This window comes from Sphaerodactylus townsendi, linkage group LG05 (assembly GCF_021028975.2).
Source record: "Sphaerodactylus townsendi isolate TG3544 linkage group LG05, MPM_Stown_v2.3, whole genome shotgun sequence".
NCBI lineage: Eukaryota > Metazoa > Chordata > Lepidosauria > Squamata > Sphaerodactylidae > Sphaerodactylus > Sphaerodactylus townsendi.
Window position 1 is genome coordinate 94497406 of NC_059429.1, and position 10103 is coordinate 94507508.

The 10103-nt window shown below is 43.6% G+C and overlaps 1 protein-coding gene across 1 annotated transcript in view; it reads right to left on the reverse strand.

Moving 5' to 3' along the window:
- SLC16A1 (solute carrier family 16 member 1) overlaps positions 1-9805 on the reverse strand; it is a 67835-nt gene extending 58030 nt beyond the window's left edge. Inside the window, exon 1 of the mRNA XM_048496051.1 lies at positions 9660-9805. The gene's annotated coding sequence lies outside the window, so the exon portion shown is untranslated. The remainder of the gene's footprint in view (positions 1-9659) is intronic.
- Positions 9806-10103: the final 298 nt, after the last annotated feature.

A 10103-nucleotide genomic window follows, 5' to 3' on the forward strand; every position in this document is an offset into this window, starting at 1 on the left:
TAAATTTCGCATGTGTGTGCATGGGCTGTCATGTCACAGCTGACTTATGAATAGAGTTTTCAAGGCAAGAGATATCCAGAGTTCGTTTGCCATTCCCGGCCTCTGCATGGGCTGAAAGAGTTCTGAGATAAATGTAACTGATCCAAAGTCACATAGCAGGCTTTGTGTGCAGGAGTGGGGGAATTCAACCCAGTTCTCCAGATTCTAGTCCACCTTTCTTAACCACTACACCACACTGGCTCTAAATTTAGCATAAATACTGTCATTTGCTTTCACAAAGTACAGCAAGGCTACTGTGTTAACAGTTTTCTACTAAAGCATCCAAACAAGACAGCAAGGTTACAGATTCTTATTACAAAAAAAAAAAAAAAAACATTGGCAGCATCCTTCTCCTCTGAGCACAAAAGGACATCCTCTGGGTTATTCTCATTAATCAGTCATGGAGTTAGGAAACAAATTCTTCTTCCTGTTTGATTTAGGATCATCCCCCTTCATCTCAGTTCTGAACACTTCGAATAGCAGTCAACAGTAATCTATCTACATAGAAAATCATGAAAGGAAACATCAACAGGAAAGAGCTCGAGTAATGGTTGCCTGCAACATTAGAGTTATTACAGAAGAGCAGTAGGTCAAGATAGTATAACAGGGAAAACGATGAAACAGGAGGGCACAATGCCCTCTTGTGCTCAGAGGAGGAGGACTCTTCACGTTGAGTATCCAAAGGTCGTTCTCTCTCTGAGCCAAAGGACATCTTCTGGGACATCCCAGAGTACCAAATATACATTATTGGTGGAGCATCATTTCCAGAATCCTGAATGTGCTGCAATATCCTCCTGCCAAAGGCCATGTCAGCAGAACTGTAAATTTTTATTCTATGGTGTAGGATGAAGATCATGATAGCAACCATGTGGCAGCTCTACAAATTTCCTCAACAAAGGCATTCTTCGTAAAGGCTGTACTTCTGACAGAATGGGTCATGATGCCTCTGGAAACCTTGATGTGCTGCACTCTGTGTAAGCCTCAACAATACAGTTCTTGAAGTATTGGCTTATAGTGGATGCTGATATATTACAACCTAGGTTGGGAAGAGAGACCAAAATGAACAGAACCTCCATCTTTCTGATAGTCTGAGTCCAAATTACATATGTTTTAAGCGCTCTTTTCACATCCAGGGTATGCCACACCCGTTCTTTTGGGTGCTTTGGATCCCGGCAAAAGGATGGAAGAAAAATCTCCTGCTGTTGATGAAATTTAAAGTCCATTATTGGCCAGAATGCTGGGCCAGTTTTCAGGATGACTTTATCCTTATGAAATACACACAGAGAAGTTTTGATGGAAAAAGCTCCCAGTTCCAAGATATTTCTCCCTGATGGGCTTGAAAGGAGATTTCATCAAAGCTGTCAGGACTGGACTGAATTTCCATGGGGGCATCCATTCCCTCCACTCTGGGATGGGAACCATTTGAAGAACCTCCTGGTCCAGTAGCTTGATGGAGATGCAAATAGATCTTTGACCGCCATTTTGGAGGACTCCTTGTGAAGGGCAGACGATCTCAACCCCTCATGTTTGGTTTGCGGAGACAATGTCCATGTTAATTAGAACATAGGAGTGATGAACTTGTTCCTGGAAGCTCAGCTGGGCGAGAAAGATGGTGCGAAGCTTTGGATGATGGGGAGATGTGCCTCTCTTTCCTTCCAGTGGCCCTATACTGGCTGATCATTCATGGTGCCCCCCTGCCCTACAATCTAGTCAAGGTCGCATCAGTGAAAATCTGGATGTAAGCCAGAATCCAGAAGGACTTCTCTGAAGTCATGTTCTTTGGTCTGGTTTACCATGCCAGGTCACATTTGAATTCCAAGGGAACTAGGATGGAGTAATTTTCCCATCTTACTATCAGAAGTTGATAAGAGCGAAGAAGCTGTTGAAGCCATTTCGAGTGCATCCGAACCCACTGCATGGTATCTAAATTAAAAAAGAAACTGTCCCATGAGACTTACCAGGGAAAAAGGGATGCTGGTGATGACTGTCTTGGTCAGCTCCCTGATTTTCTTGGCCTTTGACTCTGGGACAAAGAGCTTCTGGCCACAGTGTCTATGAGAACTCCCAGATGTTCCAGATGCTGGACTGCCTGGAGAGAACTTTTCTGTACATTCTCAAGGAAGCCATGAATCTTTAGGAAAAGCAGGGTTTGTTGTGTGTCCAAGATGGATTGCTGGTAAGAACTGGATTAGATGAGATCAGATAGTGATGGACATGAATCCCCTGGTGAAATAGTATGGCAATTAGGTTGACCAGCAGCTTTGAAAACACCCAGAGAACAGTACACAACCTGAAGGGCAGGGCCGTGTATTGGAAATTATCCTTACCCCTCCCCTGCCAAAAAAAATGCAAAAAATGCAGATGGACTGGACAGATGGGAATGTGTAGTTATGCCTCTGTGAGATCTATAGAAGTTAGATACTCCCTGGGCTGAAGAGCTTCTGCTATAGTTTTAGGGTTTCCATCTTGAAATGTCTCAGTCTAATGAAATGATTTAAGTATTTCAATCCCCTTCCTTTCTGGGTTTGAGTCCATACCTCTGCTGAACTCTTCAACAGGCATAGATTCAATGGCCTGAATGGCTAAGAGATGTTGAATTGCCATCAGGGTTCTGCTTTTCTTTTTAGGATTTTGGGGGGCAGGAGATGCTAGGAAGGAATCTGGTGGGAGGTGGAGGAATTCTGTCACATAGCCACTGAAGACCACCTCAATCATCAATTTGTCTGGGTTTGAGTTTATCCTTGAAGTTCTGTAATCTCTCCCCCTGCCCACCACCAACGCCACCGGAATATTTTGCAAGTTGCGCCTTGGAGGACTTGTTGTCCTCGTCTGGGCGACCAGATCTGGAATTAGGTTTGCGGTAAAAGAACCTAAAGTACAAGATCTGAGAAAGCCAGTCTCTCTTTGTCACAAAGGTAATCAAGTTAGCTTATTTATTTAAAACACTTTTGTGCCACCTTTCCACCCAATGAGGGTCCACAAAGCCATGAAAATAAAAACAGTTAAAACAGGCTGTTGTGGGTTTTCCAGGCTATGTGGCTATAGTTTTAGTTCCTAACATTTCACCAACATTTGTGGTTGACATCTTAAGAAGCATGTCATGGTAACATGCATGGCACAGTGTGGAGTGATTTATGTTGTGGAAATCTGTTTGTTCCTCCTGTCAGGAGGGAGGGAGGGAGGCGTATTTGCAAGTGTTCAGGTAGAGTTCATCTGCAGTTGATTTCGTACATATGTGATGACCTTTGTGACAGAGAGAGACTGGCTTTCTCAGATCTTGTACTTTATCTCTTGAGACTTTGGGCACTAGCATTAATTAAAGCCAGCCAGTGAAGTCTGTGCTACAGATGGGTGCAGTTGATGAAGTGATAACAGTAAAGTATGGTTCTACATACTTTTTAATCTCTTGAAACAAGATACATTCTTCCATGAAATCACTGTGACTCCAAAAGCAATGACACAACTACTGGTCCTCGGATATTTTTTCTGTGGCTGCTCACCAGAAATAAAGTGAAATAAGTATGTATTGGTATTTAGTTTTAAGTTAATGGGAGAGTTTGAGTTGACCAGTAAATATTAGTAGGATGTAGTGGTTCGTAGAAAAAGTAAATTAATTTCAAGAAGATGCAGAGTAATTTTAAAGAATGGATGTACTGTATACTTTATTCATTCGTTGATTTTCAGATTATTTTCTTTTTTGTTGCAAATGTCTGGGTGTTTGTGGATTTCTACAGCATCCCTGTGTAGTTTGACATACTAGCTGTCCCAATGTTATCCTAAACCAGTCAGGGAGCCCTCTACTGGCAGATTTATGCAGGTATGCAGGTCAAGAGTCATACAAATTGATTTTTCTAAAAAAAAATGACTTATTTTTATCTATTCTGAGTCCATATTTTTCACCTTGACAGACCCCAATAGGTCCTTGACTACCCAGAAGCATTCTGCAGGTCTACACTGTGAAAATGAAACAATGGTGGGAAAGTATTGCTTCTTTGCTGCCATCACCATCCTATAGTAGGCTTTCAAATGAGTTCTAGCCTATGTCTTGTCAAATTTGTCCTAAGTCTTGGCCCATCATCACTTTAGTCATCTTCCCTGTGCTTTCCTCAACCACAGACCCACAATGAACCATGGGACTGCCCAGGATCTTTAGTCTGTGGCAGAGGTTGGCAATCTTTACCACCCAAAGAGCCATTTGGACCCGTTTTCCACGGCCCTGAAGATCTACCGAGCCGAAGAGGCGGCTTCGCACGGGGCCGCCTCTGGTTCGGCTCCTTCACTCACCTTTCCTTCCAGCGCTGCTCTGTAGGGCCTGCCCAGTGCCGCCGCTTCTCGCGCTGCGGGAGGCGGTGGCGTTGGGCAGGGAAACCTCCTCTGCCCGACGGAGCAGGCAGCAGCCTGCTCCATGGGGTAGAGGGGGGATGGAGGCTGTGGGGATGGCACAGGGGGAATGGTGGCTGCTCTGGAGGGACACGCCCACATTACCCTCTGACCTCCAGGGCTCAGAGGACAGCGCAGGCGTGTCCCTCCAGAGCAGCGCTGGAAGGAAAAGTGAGTGGAGGGGACGTGAAAAGCAGCACCCTCACGTTCGGCTCCTCTACTCACTTTTCCTTCCAGTGCTGCTCTGGAGGGCTGGAGGGACATGCCCACGCTACCCTCCAACCTCCAGGCCACGCAGAGCTGCAGTATAAGGCTGAAAGAGCCGCAGGTTGCTGACCCCTGGTCTATGGGCTTCCAGATGCAATCATGTCAATTTCCTGGGTCATTTCCCCCTTCCTCAACTTGGGATGGATGGTCTGCTCGCAAAATCATATACCTCACAGAGTAGCTATGAGAGCAGAGAGAGGAGAAAGATGAGCTTGAAGAAGTTCCTTGATTAAACAGCAGGATAAACATGCTCCAAAACAATTAATCATTGTAAGTTAACGAAAAGCAACCCCTTCATGCAATGCTGAGATTGCCTATCAATCATTCACAGGGGTAAAGTAATTTAAAATGTTTAATATTTTGTTCCCTTCAGAGTTAATAACAGTTACCTGTGCTTTGTATTATCTGGCTGCATCCATTCCAAAATTTATGTCTGGAGATAGATCAATGTAAACATTGAAATGCACCATTTTTAATAACAACCTTTAAATTTATCAATACATGGAAAATTATGGATTCTGTCATGTATTCTCCCATGACAGAGGGATGTATTATAATACCCTACTCAATAGAAAGACCACTGTTACCATCTTAAAATTTAGGAGGTCAGGTCAGCAAATTCTAATCTATGTAGTTAAAAATTGTAAGAAGAACATGACCTAATTTAAGGAACACAGTACACATGTAGCCCTGGAAAATATACAAAATTAAAATGAATAGGATTTAGGAAAGCCAGCATGCAAACCTGAATTTTTCACCAATTAATACTTCAGCAAGCAAGTCAGCTAATCCAATCACTGCAAATGAAAAGCCTTTAACTTCCTTAAAACTCACTCTCATACTTCCTGCCCATAAGGGTCTTTGTGTCATGTGAGGGAACATGTCCTCCTAATCTGGTGTTATGACCCAACATCTCACCAACCCAATCAACCACAGCAGCTGCCAACGGCACTACAAAAACACAAATACTCCCTCAAGATCCAATGCAATTTAGCTGTGCATCCAAATGTCTGCAGGCTGGAAAATGCAGACTGACCAGCACTGTGGATACAGAGGACCCCAACAGCATACAGAGTAGTCAGAACCAGGGCTAGAAAAATTCCAGTTGCCAAGATGCCTGGAAGTCTTGTGTTGACACCTAGAAATCTAGAACATTTTCATTGGTGAAGGAAGCTGGTCTTAGGAATTTACGAAGAAGCAAGGTTCTCAAAGGGATACTGTAAAACTGTATATTAGGAAGTAGCAGGTATGTAACAGTCTAAAACATTCTTTCTCTAGTTACTTTTCTGTAGGGAAAAACCTATGCATAAATTATGTTGCTTCATTACAGGAGTTTTTGCCCCATTCAATTTTCCACAAATGTGTCTATTGCTCTCAGACACTGCATTACCGTCTGTATTTTTTAAATCAGGGACAAGAGCTTTTTTAGAACTTGCACAAACCCAGTTACATTACAGTCCCATCTCAAAGGCTCCCTCCTTTTTATGATGTAACAAATGCAACATTGGGTGGGGGGATTAAAAACAGACACCAAACCTAAGACAAAGAAATAAATTTCTGCAAGAATCAATCAGGAAAACAGGGGGCATGAAGAGGCAAAGTACACTGCTGCCAACACACCCTTACTTGTTCAGAAGTAAAACAGTGAAACTAAGGAACACAAGATACTCCACCTATTGGATGTTAATTAGCTTTATGAGATCACCAGCTACAAAGTAAGTAAAGGACAAACAGTTTCCTTGTTTGGTAAATGAAAATAAAGATACAGTGGTGATGATGATCACCTGGGTATACTTACCTAGAAGCAAAAGATGCAAGTGAACCTGACTGATGTAACACACATGTAACCTTGAGTTAGACTGACTGATTGTCCTGACAAGCTGTAGGGGTGGAACTTCCAGTAGTAACTCAGCATGTGATAGCTAACTGACTCCATCAGTTGCATCAGGGTCACAATTAATAATGCTGAGAAATGGGGACATCCACAGCCAAACATGTTGCAGTGGAACTTAGGACTGGGGGTAGCAGGAAGACAGGCTGCTTTTAAAAATGCTGTTCCTTTGCTTCACTAGTTAGCACCCATTCTTCTGTGAAAGGCTGTGCCAACCATATTGAAGTACTATACTTAGTATTTATTTACTTAATATATACCCTTACCTTTCTCCCCAATAGGACCCAAAGAAATTTTCAACTTTCTTCTCTCCTCCATTAAATCATCATAACAACCCTGTGAGGCAGATTAGACTCAGAGTATATAGTTTGGCATGGTATTTTTAAAGGGTGCAACACACCAGAGTTTGAGGGGAGGAAAGGATCCATTCTTACAACTATAGTGGCAGACCTGAAAAATGCCTGTTTCAATATCAGAGACATCATCAAGGTTCAATTCAATAAAGTTATATATGGTCAATTACAGCATACCAAATGATGGAATTATCCAGTTCGAACTGCACTAATAAAGCTACAGAGGTTCCCACGCTAATTGTCAGTCAATTGGTGCTAAAATCTCAGTGAACCTAGCCACACAGTGCATAGCTATTTCCGTTATGAGGCATTCATTCTCTGTGCTGCTATCACAAATGCAAGATTGTACAGTTGCTTTTCTATAGGGAAAACCTATGCACGCTTGTAAATACAAAAATGTACAAGATTTTGCACCTCCGGCTGTTTATATTGCTGAGTCATACTCGTATGATTGATTGCTCATTACAGAAGAGAAGACTCCATTATCAGGTACAAATACCTCACCCTGAGAAAGAGAAAATGGCAAGTAAAGGTGTCAGAAAATAAATGCAATAGAAGTTGAAGAGGCAAGGCTTTGCAAACAGTCATATGGAAATAGACTGTACTCCAAACTAACTGAGAAATATTGCCATGTAGAGGATAGGGACAACTGAAACTCAAAAATAGAAGGTCTGCCACAGTCAGAGCCAAATTATCACTTTTTCTGTAAATTCCTTTGCATACTTTCCTGTTAGAAAAGTAACTAGTAATTTTTTTTTGGGGGGGGGGGTGATGGAATGGGGTTTTTTCCCTAGTCATGGGTAAGCAACCTGGTGTGCACAGTAACTGGTGGCCCTTGATATTAACATGCATTTCCAATAAAACATGCACCCTGCTAATTCAGTAGAGTTCAGATGATGCAAATGTGCATCCAAGTTCTCAGGCAGAGTTCACAGAATACTATCTATGCACACAGATCTACCTAATGCTAAAGGACAATAATTGACTTCTGTTCTGAGCAGTGCCTCTTAGACCACTTCTTTATGTTTAGCCTTTTGGAACATATACAAACCTGAAAATCTCAGCCACATCATTTCACAATATGGAACCTTAGTTTCCCAAAACAAAAATCCTATATAACCCAAAACAGATCATGTGTGGTAATACGATCAAGGTGAATGAAGAAAACAGTCTTTATGTAGAACTGCCAATAACAAATGTTGATGAAAAGCAGAGTACGCAGAATTTGTAATTTCTTTTTTAAGTTCTGACTACTATATCTTAGATGTGCCTGAAGAAAACAATGAACAGTACATTAGTTCACCAAATTGTTTCAACACACGTTTAGTATTAAGTGTCATACCTCTTAAGCTCAAAAATTCACAAAATAGCACAGTAAACAAGGCAAGCCCATGGGGGGGGGGGGACATGAGGAAGTTTTCCCTCTACCCCAAGTTAAAAGATAACTTTTTGAAAGGCTCACAAACTCACAGAAAAAAACATACATAATACATCTACCCAGTTATGTGTTCTTTTCCTGAGATACCGGTAAATTATTTTGAGTAAGAGAGAAGTATTTGCTCGTTTGTCACAAATGGAACCACAGTTATCATGTGATCTTGTTTTAGCCGATTCACACCACACAAAGTATGCATTACGTTTTTGTTCTCCACATTAGGTAAACCACAAGCACTAGACTCAGATCTCTTTATCGCTTCCTAGATGCAACATCAAATAAAGATATTGATATGAGAGACATCACAGATCGTAGAACCCAAATACAGCCTTGCCATGCCCCCAAATAGTAGTCTTCTTTTAAAAATGAGACCGTCTATGCATTCAGTTATGAGTTAACCAACAAATTTGTGTGAATTGTGCCACAAGTGAACCAACAAAACATCACAGCAAAATCCCTACTTCGCCTTTATACATGTGCTGAGAGAGTGGACTTGTGTACTGCAAGCTAACTGTAAGACCACTGATGAAGTTATCCATTCCTTTCCAGATAAACGACCTACAAAAATAAATTAGTCTCAGGACAAAGATGCCCCAGTCTAACAGTACCACCACAAAAGTGAGGATCTCTCTTTCACAGAGAAAGGCAGCACAAGCCACGAGCTCAAACCACTCACATCCAACTCCAACCCTGTTGAAGATGTACATCCATCAACCCATTAAACCCGTACACCACCTAATCCCACGTGCCTGAGCATGAAAGCGGACATGCCTTCCCTTCCTCCCAGTCCCCGGACAAAGCAAACCCTGAAAGAGGCTACCATCAGCAAGCACTACAATAAATGACCACAAAACTACATTACGAGCAGCGGGATGGGTGGGGAGGAGGCTTCCAAGGGCCACCATAGCCGGACGGCCGGCTGACCACGAACCCCAAACCTTCAGCCTCCATGCTTTCTGCTCCACGACTCTTAGGCACATCGCTAGCCAAAATCCTAGGACAACCCGCCCCCCACAACCCGACTAGGCGGTTATTGAATAACCGCTATTTCCTTTCACCTCCAGTCCAGAGAGAGGATCTCCCAATATCCGTCCCCCCCTTCCGTCGTCGACCCCACATACGCTTCTTCGTCCTCATGGCCCCATCCCGGGACGAAGGGCAGCCCCACATGACCCTCAGTCCGCTATCTCCGCCTCTCCTCCTGTCCTTGCCGGCCACGTGGAGCACCGGCGGCTGCTCCGCCAACCTCCAGGCCGGGGAAGGGGAATTGCTACTCTCGCCGGGAGAGCAGTACCTGTTGCGCGCAGCTGACCGGTCCGGGACTCCTCCGCTTCTTTCGCCTCTCTCCTCGTTCCCCGGCCAAGTCGCCGCTGTTCCCGCCCCCTCACGCACTATAACGGGCTACTGGGGAGGAGCGGCGGAAGGCGGGAAGAAGGAGGGCCTTAGAGTAAAATGGGCATTTGTGAACCCTGGGAGGTTTCTTTCCACCACCCCTTTTACATGCACACCAGGAGCCCCTATTGGGGAGGGAGAGAGAAGGCAAGAGTAAAGCGGCTCTGACTCAAAGGGGAAGGGGGGGTGTTGCTTGCGGCCACGGAGCCGGCAAGGAGGTCGTGCGATCTTGAGGTTTCTGAGGAGAAACCGACCGGCCATCTGTGTTTCAAGCTGTCAACACTCTCCTCCTAGAAGAAAAGGGACCGGGCTTCCAGCCTACTGTTCCTTTTTTGTTTTTGTTTTT